Here is a 15,776-nt window from a genome sequence, read left to right on the forward strand (position 1 = left end):
ACTCTTTGGGGTTGGTTAGCCTGTATGCACATAAGCTTGTGATGGGGCCAGGGTGGGACTTCTACTGTTGTACAGTTTGAATAGCTTTTGAAGAATTTTTCAAGTTACTTAAAAAAAGGATCATGTGACTTTATGGGGGGCTTGGGTCACATGGACTGGAAGCTGCTTTCTGGTGGCAGATGTGGCTCTGAAGTTGTGCTAGTTTTTGGCTGTAAGATTGCTGAGGTACTTTCTTCTCTGTTTTTGCCGAGAGTCATCCTTTACCACAAAGCAGGAGATATTCTTTGGTTCGTTAAGACAAAGGGATTTTTTTCTTAAAAGCAGTACAAAATTGTTGGGGAATTCTGTTTTATTTGTGATTTTTTCCCCCCCCTCACAGATGCGAGATCCAAGTCCTACTGGAAGTGGTCTAGAGAACCCAGTTTCAAAGGACAGTGCAGTGGTACCAGAAGGAGGAATTTGCCATTCATTGAGCATTGACAATGAGTCAGAAGTTGTGCTAGGTACAGCAGTGGGTGCAAAAGTGGTGCTTTCTGCTCTGAGGCCTCTAAGCTGGGGATATGTCAATATGTTGGTGAAAATTTAAAAATATAAAGTATACAGCTGGGCATGGTGGCTCATGCCTGTAATCTCAGCACTTTGGGAGGCCAAGGCAGGCGAATTGCTTGAGTCCAGGAGTTTAAGGCCAGCCTGGGCAACATGGCAAGACCCTGTCTCTATTAAAAAAATTAAGTATGATTATATACCAAATAAGGGCAGACACAGAGATACAGGAATCCAGGGAGGACCGTGAGGATGTCAGGTGCTACTGATGGGGTACAGCTATGAAGAACAACTCTAGGAGTTTTTAGGGATCTTCTCAAGTGATTTGTTCTAGAAAGGCAAACATTCTGTCAATAGGACTCTTAGTCTGTCCTTCACCCCTGAGGAAACTGAGGCACAGGGTGGGGGGATATGTGCATCTACCATTGTGATAATAGCTGTAATATCAGGTGTACTTTGCTGACCATTTCATCACTCTTCAAACTAGTCAAAAGAATAGTAAGTGGAAGACTATATAGCAGCCACAATAGATATTAATTGTATTAAAATAGCATGACTCAACCTTTCCATTGAGTTTTAAGACACTTGCGTGTGTAGTTCCCAACTTACAATAACAGAAAAGAGCTAGTAAGCTTTTCCAGGGTAGGTTCTTGCTTGTTGACAGGTGGTCCACTGCAGGACCTACTGTGGGAACCAGAAAGAGGCTGCTCAGGTGGGCTGACATGTCTTGAGGCCAGTCACCCCCGAGGGTATCACTGTTGCCACCCTGCAGAGATTGCAGTGGTGACCCAGATTCACCAGAGAAAATCACTAAATTATGTGCCTGATTCCAAAAGAGAAGTCTGTTTACATTTAGGTTTGTCGTCTGAAATACTGTAGTTAAAATAATTTGGGGGGGCTTAGAGAAGTAAGTTGTATCTTGAAAAATGGCACCTTATTCCTTAACTCCCCTGGATAAATGAAGTGGCAACATGAAAGGATGGTTTTCAAAAAGGACAGTTTGGTAAGGATTGCTGAGATTGAATCTCTTCTCTGCAATTTACCAAACAACTTCAGGTAAGTTTTGTGCTGCTCTTTATTTCAGCTGTAAAATGGGGATGATTCTTGCCTTGTAGGATGCTTGTGAGACATAACTGGGAAAGCAGATGGCAGGTGTCCGCCTGGTGTATTACTACTTCATGGCAGTGGTTTGATTACTGCAAGTTCCAGGGCCCATTAAAACAAAGTGATTCATTTTGACAAATGTTTATGAAACATGATCCTTTAATCAAAACCAATTATGATGATTTCACCCTGGCTGCATTCCTGAACTCTCATCCCTTCCCTGCCTTTCCACTCTGATGGTTCCCACATTCTGGTCAGTGTGGCTTTGAGGCAAGCACTTCCCCCAGAGAGGACCCTCTGGGCGCTAGCTCGGCAATGCATTTTCAGCTTTCTCCTGAGGGCAGTGTTACCTCACAACAGGGCAGGGTGGTATGAAAACATCGAGGGGGATAATGAGAAAGGCTCACAGAAACCAGTGAATCTGCCAGCCCTCTCTTTCTCATGTCTCCTGAGGAGATTTCAGACTACATAAGTTGTCCTAATGATTCTGAGCTTGTGAAGTGAACTCTGCCTCGAGGGTTTGGTCAGTGGAATATGGCAAGCGCAAGAATCACCTGTGTGCTGGCTGCCTCAGGTGCTCAGCCCTAACAACAACTCTGTGCAAGCTCTTTCCCTTCCTTGCCATCCTTTCCCTTCCTCCCTCCTCAAGAGCCAGGTAACACCACGTCTGCTGTAAGTGAGGATGGGGGAGCATTAAACTCTGGTTGCATAGGAAATCTCACCTGAGAGCCAAAAGGTTGGCAGGGTGACATGAGCCCTGCACTGGCAAGCAAAGGCATGTGCATCTGAGTTCCTTTTCTGACACTAGGTACCAGAGTTAACATGCCAAGCTAGGCTGGCCACTTAGAGGAAAGTGCATAGTTTCCATATCTGGAAAAGGAGTTGGTGGAACTACGTGATTTCTGAGGTCCCTTCTGGTAATGCATGTGATTTTCTTTTTTTTTTTTTTTTGAGACGGAGTCTCGCTCTGTAGCCCAGGCTGGAGTGCAGTGGCCGGATCTCAGCTCACTGCAAGCTCCGCCTCCCGGGTTCACGCCATTCTCCGGCCTCAGCCTCCCGAGTAGCTGGGACTACAGGCGCTGCCACCTCGCCCGGCTATTTTTTGTATTTCTTAGTAGAGACGGGGTTTCACCGTGTTAGCCAGGATGGTCTCGATCTCCTGACCTCGTGATCCGCCCATCTCGGCCTCCCAAAGTGCTGGGATTACAGGCTTGAGCCACCGCGCCCGGCTGCATGTGATTTTCTTTTGTTTCTCTTTGAAATTGCCATAGAGTCTTGCTCTGTAGCCCAAGCTGGATTGCACTGGTGCAAACATGGCTCACTGCAGCCTTGACCTCCTGGGCTCAAGTGATCTTCCCTCTTGAGCCTCCTGAGTGGCTGGGACCACAGGTGCACATCACTCTGCCTGAGTAATTTTTACATTTTTTGTAGAGATGGTGTTTCTCTATGTTGCTCTGGCTGGTCTCGAACTCCTGGGCTCAAGTGAGCTTCCCACCTCAGCCTCCCAAAGTGTGGGGATTATAGGCATAAGCCACCACGCCTGGCCATGATTTTCTTTACATTCAGTGTCAGTTCCACCCACAAGACGTGTTAGCACTGGCACCGCTTGATAAAACCTGGGTTGGACTGCTTGGAGAGGCAGGTCAGAATGGGTTGTCGGTCACCATGTTAAATATGCTTTTTAGGGACAGTGATTTCTATGCTTCCTTATTACTTCTTTGTGGGTAGTGTCCCAGGATGTTGCCTATTATTTCAAGAGATTTTATTGAATTTCTAGAAACATTTTTTTTTTTTTTTTTTTGAGACGGGGTCTCGCTCTGTCACCCAGGCTGGAGTGCAGTGGCCGGATCTCAGCTCACTGCAAGCTCCGCCTCCCGGGTTCACGCCATTCTCCTGCCTCAGCCTCCCGAGTAGCTGGGACTACAGGCGCCCGCCACCTCGCCCGGCTAGTTTTTTGTATTTTTTAGTAGAGACGGGGTTTCACCGTGTTAGCCAGGATGGTCTCGATCTCCTGACCTTGTGATCCACCCGTCTCGGCCTCCCAAAGTGCTGGGATTACAGGCTTGAGCCACCGCGCCCGGCTTTTTTTTTTTTTTTTGACATGAAGTCTTACTTTGTTGCCCAGGCTGGAGTGTAGTGGCCTGATCGTGGCTTACTGCAAACTCTGCCTCCTGGGTTCAAGTGATTCTCCCACCTCAGCCTCCCAAGGAACTGGGATTACAGGCACCTGCCACCATGTCTGTCTATTTTTTGTATTTTTAGTAGAGATGGGGTTTCACCAGGTTGGCCAGGCTGGTCCTGAGCTCCTGACCTCAGGTGATGTGCTCACCTTGGCCTCCCAAATTGCTGGGATTACAGGTGTGAGCCGCCACACCTGGCCATCCTAGAAACACTTTAGAACAAAATTAATTTTAACTCCATTTTAAATTCCTGAAAAATAAACCTGGTTTACTTTCTTTTTCAGACCTGGCGCCTTAGTGATGCGTGTTGGATTCTGGCTGGTCCATTATTAACCAGTGTATAATCCTAGCTCATTCTCTTCAGTCTTTTCGTGAATATTTTTACTATTAAGCTCTAAGTATTTTCCCACAGCCTGTAGGAGTATATTAGCCTCTGCTGAGATTTACCATTCTGATAATAGTTCTCCCAGCAGGTACTTTTTGTAGCAAGCTAAACCTTCCTAGCTTGAAGTACCACTATTTAACCTTGAAATAGAAAGGTCAGCTCCTGTAATATTGCATATGTGTGCTGCTTTTCTAGTAATTTCAGTGCATGTAGTCCTGAATAGGAACCACAATAAAACCTGATAAAAATCTCTAAAAATGAAAGTGTGTGGTTTTTTTTTCTGTCTTTTTTGAGACAGTCTTGCTCTGTTGTCCAGGCTGGAGTGCAGTGGTGCAAACACGGCTCACTGCAGCCTCAAACTCCTGGGCTTAAGCAGTCTTTCCACCTCAGCCTCCCAGGCAGCTGGGACTACCATGCCTGGCTAACTTTTAAATCTTTTGTAGAGATGGGGTCTCTATGTTGCCCAGGCTGGTCTGGAATTCCTGGCCTCAAACAATCCTCCGACCTCAGCCTCCCAAAGTGCTGGCATTACAGGCATGAGTCACTGCACCTGAACTATTTAAAAAAAAAATTACTACGAATATGACATGGAATATTCAGGAAGCTAGAGAACAAAAATTACTACCCTAATATAACTACTATAACTCGTTTTTGGTGAATCTTAAAACCAGTTTTAAGAGTGACACTTCATAATATATCCAGTTGTATAAGCAAGCTTCAGATTAGGCACTTGAGATTAACAATGGTTTAGGAATTTAGGGACAAAAAATGTTTTTGAAACTGAATTTGAAGTCAGATGTTTGAAGCTTTGATTGCAGGAGAAGGCAAATGTTCACAGGTCACATTTAACCGTAATGGAGAATAAAAAGCTGAGAAAATTGGAGTTTAACATAGGGATGATGTATATAGGTTCTAAACTCCCAACCAAACTTTGGCTCCCAGGCACAACTGTGTACTCAGTGACTGGGACAGATGAGAAACGATGGCCTACTGCTATATACTAGGCACCATATAAATTATAATAAATGTTTCTACCACCTGTGACATGGATTTTATTATCTCAATTTTATAGAGGAAATAGGCCTAGAAAGATTAGATACTTTGCCCAGGGTTTCAGAGCTAGAATGTGGTGGAGATCCTACTGGCACTCTTGATTCTTAACTACTATGTTGTTTTGTTTTGTTTTTTTGAGATGGAGTTTCGCTCTTGTTGCCCAGGCTGGAGTGCAATGGCATGATCTAGGCTCATCACAACCTCTGCCTCCCGGGTTCAAGTGATTCTCCTGCCTCAGCATACCGACTGGCTGGGAGTACAGGCATGTGCCACCATGCCCGGCTAATTTTGTATTTTTAATAGAGATGGGGTTTCTCTATGTTTGTCGGGCTGGTCGTGAACTCTAAACCTCAGGTGATCCACCCACCTCGGCCTCCCAAAGTGTTGGGATTACAGGCGTGAGCCACCGTGCCCGGCCAACTACTATATTCTAATCAGCATACTGTGTGCTCACTTCAAAGGGCTGGGAGTGCTCTGGGGAGCTGGAGGTGGTCAGAGAGAGCTACATCTATGAGTGAATCTCGTGGATGAGATGACAGAATTCTAGTGTGACAAGGTGTGTGGGTACCGGCATTCAGAGATGAAGTGGAAGACTATCTATAGCTAGTGATGTTCTCCGAGCCATCTCAGGGGTTTGCCCTGAGGGCAAAGGGGCCTATTTGGTAATGACCGGTGTTTGCTATTTCATATTGTCTCACAAAGCTTGTGCTAGTGTAGGCACTCTAGTTACCAGGAAACTGCCCTACTGGAGCCTGTTAACATTCTTAAATGAAGAACAGCTCAAATATTTTTTCCTATTACAAAACTAGGATCTTTTCATTGGTGAAACACTAGAAAGTAACCATAAGAAATAAATAAAATATATTTAAAATCCACAGAAAATGTATCTGGTATGTTTTTTCAGATACCTGTAGTTGGATATTTGTTATCAGTTTTTCAGATTATAAATAATGCTGTGATGAAAAACCATGTTGCCAAATTTTGGTGCACATGCTTATTTTACTTAGGATAATTTCCTAGAAGTATAATTGCTGGACCAAAAATAGGAACATTATTAAAGTTTTTTTTTTTTTTTTTTTTTTGAGACGGAGTCTCGCTCTGTCGCCCAAGCTGGAGTGCAGTGGCCCGATCTCAGCTCACTGCAAGCCCCGCCGCCCGGGTTCACACCATTCTCCTGCCTCAGCCTCCCGAGTAGCTGGGACTACAGGCGCCCGCCACCTCGCCTGGCTAGTTTTTTGTATTTTTTAGTAGAGACGGGGTTTCACCGTGTTAGCCAGGATGGTCTTGATCTCCTGACCTCGTGATCCGCCCGTCTCGGCCTCCCAAAGTGCTGGGATTACAGGCTTGAGCCACCGCGCCCGGCCTAAAGTTTTAGGTATAGCTCACTAACTTGATGATTTATATCCCACACATATGTATGAGGATGCTTTTATTGTCCTATGTCTTTGCTGACACTGGGTATAATCCTCAATCCCATCCCCACCTTTTAAAAATTGCCACATGTAGTCTGGTTGAGATTTGAAGTTTATTTTTAAGGTCTCGCACATAGACTTCTCATGACAATAATTTCAGTAACATCTGCAATTCAGAGTTATGGAAATGGTTTAAAAATTCTTCCTATTATTAACAGAGAAAGTGCAGAAAAGGCAACTTTCACCACTGTATAAGCTTTGAGAACCTGAGGTGAAAAGTTGATGGAATATTGCATCTTAAGAACTATCATTGGCTGGGCACGGTGGCTCACGCCTATAATCCCAGCCCTTTGAAAGGCTGAGGTGGGTGGATTGCCTGAGCTCAGGAGTTTGTGACCAGCCTGGGCAACATGGTGAACCCTGTCTCTACTAAAAATACAAAAAATAACCCAGTGTGGTGGCACGTGCCTATAGTCCCAGCTTCTTGGGAGGCTGAGGCTGGAGGATTGCTTGAACTCAGGAGGCAGAGGTTGCAGTGAGTTGATATCGTGCCACTGCACTCCAGCCTGGGCAACAGAGCGAGATTTTGTCTCCAAAAAAAAAAAAAGGAAAAAGCTATTATTGAAATCACCTGGTCTGATCCTGTTTCCATTAGGGTGGCATACAGGCGGGGTGCGGTGGCTCATACCTGTAATCCCAGCACTTTGGGAGGCCAAGGCAGGTGGATCACCTGAGGTCAGGTGTTTGAGACCAGCCAGAACAACATGGTGAAACCCTATCTCTACTAAATACAAAACAAATTAGCTGGGTGTGGTGGCACCTGCCTGTCATCCCAGCTACTTTGGGGGCTGAGTCAGGAGAATCGCTTGAACCCGGGAGGCAGAGGTTGCAGTGAGCTGAGATTGTGCCATTGCACTCCAGCCTGGGCAACAAGAGTGAAACTCCATCTCAAAAAACAAACAAAACAAAAAAACTTCCTCATACAAAGATAATATGTAAAGGCTAAAAAGGGTTCAGAATAAAAAGCCCAAAGACTAATTTCATTTCTCATTTTTAGAGAACAGAATTGCTCAGGTATCTTGACCCCAAGTCATAGGTATCACTGAGAAGGTGCTGCTTGCTTTATAAATTTGGTCCTCTGACCACCCCCCACCTTTTTTAGTACCGGGGACTGATTTCATGGAAGACATTTTTTCCCAGTCTGAGGGTGAATGTGGGGCCGGAGAGCAGATGGTTTTGGGGTGAAACCATTCCACCTCAGATCATCAGGCATTAGATTCTCATAAGGAGCGCACAGCCTAGATCCCTTGCACGCGCAGTTCACAATAGGATTCCCACTCCCATGAGAATCTAATGCCTCGCTGATCTGACAGGATTCAGAGCTCAGGGCTATTCCTATTATAATTATTTCCCTCCTTTGTCAGCACATTGTTAAAGAGCTGATAGTGTTAGACCAGGGAAAAATGGCCCTAAAAGAGCTGGAGAGAGGGATCCTTTCATTTGTAGACAGTCTAGAGGGAGTCAAGAGGCCTGGGTCCAGGCCAAGCTTCTTCACCACTGGCTATCTGTAGGAAAGCCATTGAGCCCCCATCATCAGCTGAGCGGGTTGCACCAGATTGTTTGAGAAGACCTGTGTGGCTCCTGAAATCTATGATAGCTGCAGATATCAAAGATAAGGAGATGTCTTGCCTGACTTAATGGTTAAACTAATGGGTTTCCAGGTCTAGAAATGACCTATAAGGTATCAGAGATGTCACAGGATAACAGAGTTGCTAGTGGTGGTATTCTCCTGAGTTGTTTAACGCAAAATCTGCATTATTGACATAAATGTGCAATCTACAAGAAGCCTTCTCTCTAGCTTAAACAAGGGCTGGGCTCTGCATAGCCAAGAACCTTTTCAGTCTTTATTTTTTCCTTGGTGTCCTTTCTCATCCACCTTCCTTTGACACTACCCTGCCCCCAGTCCCACTCAGGGCCTAAAGCATTAGAGAGAGCAGTGGAATGAGCCCTGCTAACTTAGGAGCTCCCGCCCTCTGCTCTGGAGCCCTGAGGGCAGATGGGGAAGAGCAGGCAGGTTCCACTTTTCCTTTCCAGGTACCTCCCCATCTTCATTTTTTTCTCCTTTGCCCCTCATACATCCTTCAAGCCCTTACCTCTGCACAGATGAAGAACTGTCCCTCACAGGAAACCCATTTCATCGTGTCCTACAGCATTTCAACTGAAATTAGGGGAAGCTGAGAATCGTCATTCTGAGTCAGATCCGTGCAGGAGTGAAAGTAACACATTTCTCAGAAGTGTGGTTGTTTCAATGCTCTCACTGGATCTCTGCTGCCTCTTATTCTCTTCTCAATCTGGATCTTCTTGGGAAACATACAGTTATGACACTTGGAATTTTTAGCATTTGGAGTTATGTGATTGTTTTCCACAGAAGGAGGAGAAAACTAAAGAGGGCAGAAGATATATTACCCCACCCCATATATGTGTGTGCATCCATGCGCGTGTGTGTGCACACACACATACTCCTACTTCCAAGACTGAAATTGTATCTTTAAATGAAATACGATTTTTTGTTGAATTTCCATAGGATCACAAAGTTGGAAGGGACCTTGGAGGTAGTCCAATCCAAACAGCCCCTCCGTGCATAACTCCACTCTGGAACGTCACTGCCAGATGTTCATTAAGCTTTGGTGTTCTAGAGACAGTCTAATCTCTTTCCCTTTTGAAAAATTTCTAAAGTTTTGAAAATATGTGCTGTAAGTTTTCTCTTCTCTAGAACATTCCCACTTTAATAATTTTGTTGACAACTTTGTGAGTACTGATATATTAGAAATTGAAGGTAGCAAGAAATTAGGTAGAAGAAGAAATAAGCTAGTCTTGACATCAAATTAAATCAAGTGAATAAATATCTACAGCTATGGGTAGAATAATTTGCTAGGGGTGTGAGAGTGGTGGGAAGGCCAAAAGACAGAAAGAAGTCACAGTTGTCTCCTTCAGCAAGTTTAAATCCAGAGAGCAGATGAGGAGTAAATACTTTAAAATTTAAAAAGCCAAAGCACATACAAATAGCCATTCAAGTAGACTGTTAAAAAAGTTGTCTCTCATCGTCTCTAGTTAATTGCTAAATGAAATGTCATGAAAGTATGATGAGAGTTTGGAAGAAGGAAAGACGAGTGGATTTTGAGTCTGAGGACGTGGATGTTGAGGTTGGGTGGAACCCAGGTGAGCAGAACTGAAATGGTTTTTCCAGGAACAAGACACTAGCCTGGAGAGGGTGAAGACTCAGAAATTCAAACTATTTTGTGGAGCAAAAGCAGAAAATTGAGTGTGTCGCATGTGGAGGGTTTGGGAAAGGAATTTGCTTTAATAAATGAGGTTGGGGCCAGGCGCGGTGGCTCAAGCCTGTAATCCCAGCACTTTGGGAGGCCGAGACGGGCGGATCACGAGGTCAGGAGATGGAGACCATCCTGGCTAACACGGTGAAACCCCGTCTCTACTCAAAAGAATACAAAAAACTAGCCGGGCGAGGTTGCGGGCGCCTGTAGTCCCAGCTACTCGGGAGGCTGAGGCAGGAGAATGGTGTGAACCCGGGAGGTGGAGCTTGCAGTGAGCCCAGATCGAGTCTCCCAGAGCGAGACTCTGTCTCAAAAAAAAAAAAAAAAAAAAAAAAAAATGAGGTTGGGGGGCAGGGATGAGATTTGGGCCTATGCCTAAAAGCTTGGAAATTTAATCCTGGGCAAGAATGGTCATCTTTCCGGGCCTAAGCTTGTCATCCCCACCCATCATCCCAAAACTCTGTTGGTTGTTAGTATGATGACTGGGGGGAAAGGACAGGAGCAAAAGTTGCTGATCCCAGGCTCATCAAGCTGAGGAGAAATTTTGGTGGGAGGAAGCCAGGAAAATGTGACAGCATTTGACAGATGCTCAGCTGGGCTTTCCCCAGGCATTGTGTTCTGGCAGCGTGTTGATTAATTCCGTCCACCTCAACGCAGGAAATCAGCTTGCCTGCTGAGTAAGAGAAGTCTGCACGGAACCCTGGGGTTGCTGCCAGCCTGAGGTTGCAAGGACAGGCCACGCCCATGGAGGCTGCCGCCGACAAAGAACAGCCTCAGTTTCCCATTATTCTCTTCATCCTCACGCTTGCCAAAGAACCTTCCAAAGTAGGAAGATACGTATGGTTCTTAGCTACAAGGGAGTGAAGCTCTGAGATTTAAGACTTCTGTTTTTTTATTTTGTTTTGTTTTGTTTTAAATCTCAATAGCCTTTCAAGGATACTTGAGTCTTAATTTCTGTTTCAGAAAATGTAATGTGTTCCGTGAACCTCGCTACAATTTTATGGGAAGTTCAGCACCTTCCCTAATGTTCCCTAACGAGGTGCATCCGAGACTTTCATGTGATATGAATCATTTAGGCATCTTGTGAAAATGCAGCCTGATTGAGTAGGTGTGGGATTGGGGCAGGAAAATCTCCAATTTTAACAAGCCCCCAGGTGCTAACAAGCTAGATGCTGCTGTTCCCAGGACCAAACTTTGAGCAGTAAGATTCTCCTAGATTGCAGGATTGAGGGGTAAGAAAGAGTCAACTTTCTCATTCCAAATCTTGCTCTATCCATATGTGCTGCCTCCCCTCCTGAAGCTGTTGTCCTCTCTCTCTCTATATATATACACATGTAGATGTCATAAACCTGTTTTGTATATAAAGAGGTTTACCTTAGACATGGAAATAATGAAAGAGACTTAAAGGATTAATTAAAGAATTAAAGCACAACATACACATTGAAACAATTTCAATATAAGGCTCATGACTCTTAGTTCCCTGGTCATCTCAGCTACTAGGAGTTTCTGGGTGGCAGCTCTCCTCATTTCTCTCTAGGGTTAACTAAAATTCCTATTATTATAATTATTTTGAAGACAAGATCTTGCTCTGTCACCCAGACTGGAGAGCAGTGGCAGGATCATGGCTCACTGAAGCCCTTATTGCCTAGGCTGAAGCGATTCTCCGACGTCAGCCCCTCAAGTAGCTGGGACTACAGGAGCATGCCACCATGCCCAGCATTTTTTTTTTTTTTTTTTTTTGAGACGGAGTTTCGCTCTGTCGCCCAGCCTGGAGTGCAGTGGCACGATCTCGGCTCACTGCAAGCTTCGCCTCCCGGGTTCACGCCATTCTCCAGCCTCAGACTCCTGAGTAGCTGGGACTATCGCCCACCACCACGCCCGGCTAATTTTTTGTATTTTTAGTAGAGATGGGATTTCACCGTGTTGGCCAGGATGGTCTCCATCTCCTGACCTCGTGATCCGCCCGCCTCAGCCTCCCAAAGTGCTGGGATTACAGCTGTAAGCCACCACGCCTGGCAATACCCAGCATTTTTTTTTTTTTTTTTTTAAATTTTGTGTAGAGACGGAGGCCTCCCTGTGTTGCCCAGGCTGGTCTTGAACTCCTGGCCTCAAGTGATTCTCTCGCCTCAGCTTCCCAAAGTGCTGGGATGATAGACATGAGCCACCGTGCCTGACCATATTATTTTTTATATGTAGAAATTTCCCTGTCTTTACCCTGGAATAGGCTCTGTCTTTGCACTTCCAAAAAGGTAAGTTCTCTTCAAGACAAAAGTGCCATCTGGTCTGACATAAAATTTGCAGCTCTCTTGGAAGGAGAAAACTGTTATGGCAATTTTTTTTTTTTGGTAGCACTTTTTTCTTCCTCTTACCCAGCACAGAGAGTGGTACAGAGTGAGTGTTTAATAAATGATGTTTCTGCTAATAAGTAGATAAAACTTGAATGCAAAAGCCTTCACAGGTCCACAGAATAGATTCAGAATTGAGAGGTCCCTCATGCGATCTGGAACTTTGTCCAGCCACTTAAACTGTATTCCGCCCAGGATCCTCACACAGCACTCTGGGGAAACTCCTTTCCTAAGTCTTTTTTTCTCCTTAATTTTCTTTTCTTTTCTCAACTTTTGCCTCTGATCCCCTTCTCTCACTGCCGCCTCTCCCAGCTCTTTTTTCATCAGAAGATCAGAAATTGCATGCTTTGAGAAAGAGAGAGAGAGAACGAATGAGAGAAACCTACAGAGACAGAAGGGAAAGGAGGACTTCTTTTTTTTTAATCTTTTGTTTACCTAAGCCCCAAGTAATTTCTACTCTCACAAATATTGGCATATGAAGACCCTAGTACAGTGTTTTCATCTGACAAATAATCATTACGTTTCTTTTTTTTTTTTGAGATAGGATCTTGCTCTGTTGCCCAGGCTGGAGTGCAGTGGCATGATCACGGCTCACTAGAGCCTTGATCTAGCTAAAGTGATCCCCTCATCTCAACCTCATGACTAGTTGGGACTACAGGTGTGTACCACCATGCCTGGCTAATTTTTGTATTTTTTTGTAGAAACGAAGTCTCACCATGTTGCCCAGGCTGGTCTCCAACTCCTGAGGTCAAGCTATCTACCCACCTTGGCCTTCCAAAGTGCTAGTATTACGGGTGTCAGCCACGATACTCATACCTAATCATTATCTTTAAAAAGAAGGGTTAGTTTCTATGAATTGTGATTTTGTGGAGATTCTAGAAAGTGCATAATGGTTTTAAATATTTGACTCAAACAAATAGGAAACATTGAATGAGTAGGTTCAAAAAAGTCCGAAACTGAAAATCTTTTGCATTAAAAGGAAAAAAAAAAAAAAAACAAAACAAAAAACCCAAGGATGATGTAGAGTTTGTGGAGTCTGTAGTTTTCTGCTTTTTGGGAGAGGCTCACTTCCCTTTTACTCTGTGGTCCCTGGCTCCACTTCTTGGAAGGTTTAAAAAAATGTCTTTTTTCTCCTTGTAACCTCTTTGGTCACATCTGACATGGTGTTGGTGAATATACCTTTCTTAGAGCTTTAGTTCTTGTTCCTTGATGGTTGGGGGACTGAGGATTGGTTCCTGATTAATTTCTAGAACTCTCTCAAAAACTTAGTGAACTTTTAATCTGAGTCAATTCTTTTTGAGGCATAATTCCTAGAACATTTCTATTTCTTTGTTTCTTTATTCCTATAACTCTCTTTTGATTTGATGGCAGATTACTAGAACTATAACACTTTTAATTGAGTCCTTTTATCCAATTAAAATTTTTTTCCAGATGCTTCATTCTAATTCTTGCCCTTCGGTAATTTACTTGGTTGAAAGGTTTTATTGTGCATTTCTCTTTCAAAGGCTTTTTCAATCTTATCTTTTACTCTTGAGGGATAGAAATAGTTACTTTTATTTTTAAATTTTTTTGCAGCCTTACAGGGCTCTGAATTTCTTTCTTTCTTTTCTTTTCTTTTCTTTTTTTTTTGAGACAGGGTCTTGCTGTGTCGCCTAGGCTAGAATGCAGTGCTGTGATCTCGGCTCACTGCAACCTTTGTCTCCAGGCCAAAGTGATTCTCCTGCTTCAGCCTCCATAGTAGCTGGGGTTACAGGTACCCACTGCCACGCCTGGCTAATTAGGGTTCTGAATTTCAGGACTCTCTTCATTTCCTTTCATTTTTGTTTATCAACCTGCCAACTCTTTCCTGAACTCATCTCTTTCATGTGTTACCTTGCCAAATGCAGACAATAATATCCAAACACATGCAACTAACATTCTATTTTCTAATCTCTTTTTCTAGAGCTTCAAGTTTATTAGGTACAAGATCTGCCTCTCAAGTTATTGCAGGCAATGGTTTAACTAAATGTTTTGTCATTGTAGAGCATGGATTATCATTTATCCAGCCTGCAATTTTATTGCCATTATGATGTGCTACCTGACCACTTTTTTTCATGCTTTTTGTTATGACAGCACTTTACTTCAAGGCATGAATTTCTGTAACTGCAGACATACTGTCATGTTGCAGTAGCATATCTTGATTAGATGCACTTTTTTTTCTTTTTTCTTTTTGAGAGAGAGTCTCACTCTGTAACCCAGGCTGGAGTGCAGTGGCACAATCTCTTCTCACTGCAGCCTCAACCTCCCGAGTAGCTGGGCTCAAGTGATCCTCTGAACCGAGCCTCCAAGTAGCTGGGACTATAGGTGTGTACCACTACACCTGGCCTCAAGTGATCTGCCCACCTTGGCCTCCCAAAGTGTTGGGATTATAGGCGTGAGCCACCACACTTGGCTAGATACACCTTTTTAAAATGAGAATAAAACCTTTTAAAAGTTGGATTTGTAAAACCAAATGTGTACATTTATATTATCATTATTCCCAGCTATCTCATGTTATTATCTGATTGGTTATATGTGCATGTTCACTTTTTTCCATGACTATTTTAAGCCCATTAAGGCAGAGACTTTAATAGTATAGTCTATTACCTGTGATAGTAGCTCCAACAAAATGTATCATGGCTCCAAGCACACATAAGGGCATGAAAACATCTTGCTGATTTGGATGTTTGACAAACTATAATATGTTACTACATTTGAGGCTGTGTGTAACTTATGGCTAAGGCAACAGAGTCTTCTGGTGTCTTTTTTTGTGGGCTCTTGGAGTTGACTGTAGTAGTCTAGCTGTCAGTGTGTTGAATAATGGCTCCAATGCACTTTTGAAACTCTTAAATCTGGTGACAGCTTAGATCATGAGTGGTACAGAGCCAGTCAGTGAAGGGTTCCACCATTGTCAGCTGTGCCCATCATATGTTCGTTATCGTGTCCCTGGTATTAGCACACGATTTGTGTTATAGGAAGTGCTCAATGAATGTTTGATGAGATAAGGATCTGAATCTGTTGATTCAGTTTGAACTCAGTGATAGCCAGTTACTAGTTTGGCATCCTGACAGGACAGTTGTTTTTACCCCAAAGGAGAAAACTGTGACCAAATTTAGCAAAGGTCAGTGTTGCCTCCTGCTTATGTAAAGAACCATTTTGTTCTCCCCTGCAATCTAGCAAATCCTCTTGTATTGAATTAGGCACTCTTGGTTCCAACTGATTTATTCATTCTTTATTTCAAGAGAGCTGGCATATTCTATGCATTGAGGTATGGCTCTGAATGGAAAAGAGATCACTGAAGAAGATGAGTGACTCAATCCACTCAATTTAGTACACATTTAAAGGTCTATTGCACATGTTGCTTTGGGAGCATAAGGGATACAAGCAAAGATGAAAACATGGCT

This window comes from Macaca mulatta, chromosome 4, assembly GCF_049350105.2.
Source record: "Macaca mulatta isolate MMU2019108-1 chromosome 4, T2T-MMU8v2.0, whole genome shotgun sequence".
In the NCBI taxonomy this organism is placed as follows: Eukaryota; Metazoa; Chordata; class Mammalia; order Primates; family Cercopithecidae; genus Macaca; species Macaca mulatta.